Source organism: Rhincodon typus, chromosome 3, assembly GCF_021869965.1.
Source record: "Rhincodon typus isolate 14 chromosome 3, sRhiTyp1.1, whole genome shotgun sequence".
NCBI lineage: Eukaryota > Metazoa > Chordata > Chondrichthyes > Orectolobiformes > Rhincodontidae > Rhincodon > Rhincodon typus.
Genome location: NC_063334.1, coordinates 2,451,845 through 2,452,803, shown reverse-complemented (window position 1 = coordinate 2,452,803; position 959 = coordinate 2,451,845). Strand labels below are relative to the sequence as shown.

General features: G+C 39.2%; 1 protein-coding gene across 1 annotated transcript in view; it reads left to right on the top strand.

Annotated features, from left to right (window-relative positions):
• The window catches only part of LOC125480950 (E3 ubiquitin-protein ligase RNF38-like), an 85,882-nt gene that overhangs the window by 72,323 nt on the left and 12,600 nt on the right, over window positions 1–959 (top strand). The window lies entirely within an intron of this gene.

Sequence of the window (959 nt, the reverse complement as noted above, 5' to 3'; positions counted from 1 at the left end):
ATGGCAGCCAGTGAAATTTGAATTCAATTTTAAAAAACCTGAAATTAAAAAGCTGGGCTAATGACCATAAAACAACTGTGGATTGTCATAAAACCCTATCTGGTTTACTTATGTCCTTAGTTTGTCTGACCTACCATTGATTCCAGATGCACACCAATGTACTTGACTCTTGGGCAATTATAGATCAGCAATTAGTACTGGCCTAGCTAGTGATGCCCACATCCAATGAATGAAATGAAAAAATACCAATAGTGGGGAAAAGAGAGTTTTGATTTGAGAGGAAATCTATGGAGGCAGAAAATGTCAAAAGTAAAGATGATTTTAGCACCAGGTGAACGGATGTGTATGATATTAGAGGAGAACATAGGTAATCTTTGTGATTAAAACAAAATGGCATTAGAAGGCTCAGATAGAGTGCACATGTTGCAACTGTATGCTTTAATCTGGATCAACAATGAAGAGAGGGAAAGTAATTGGTGATAGAAGTAGGAGATTGCAATAAGAACCAAAAATCTTGTGAATGATTAACCAGAAATTCCAGTTCATTCAAGACGGGATATCAGACACCTTGTCCGACAAAACAGACAGTAGAGGGGTTGATTTTAGATGACTGAGAGAGATGGTGCTGCATGTCAACTCCAAAGCTGATCTCATGTCTTTGGATGATGTCAGCACAAGGAGAAGGGACATATAGATCCTTGGTGCCTTCAAAGGAAGTGGTGAGGGGTTTGGGAGAAGAGACATTGCTGGACATGCTCTGACAGTGAACTGATAGATAAGCATGCAGTCAAGCAAAGGCATTATGTGATTAAAGCAAATGCTAATGCATCTTTGAAAATAAATATGGTTTATATTTGAAATAAAGATGCATGGAGAGTATAGTAGGAACTGCAGATGCTGGAGAATCCGAGACAACAAGGTGCAAGGCTGGATGAACACAGCAGGCCAAGCAGCATCAT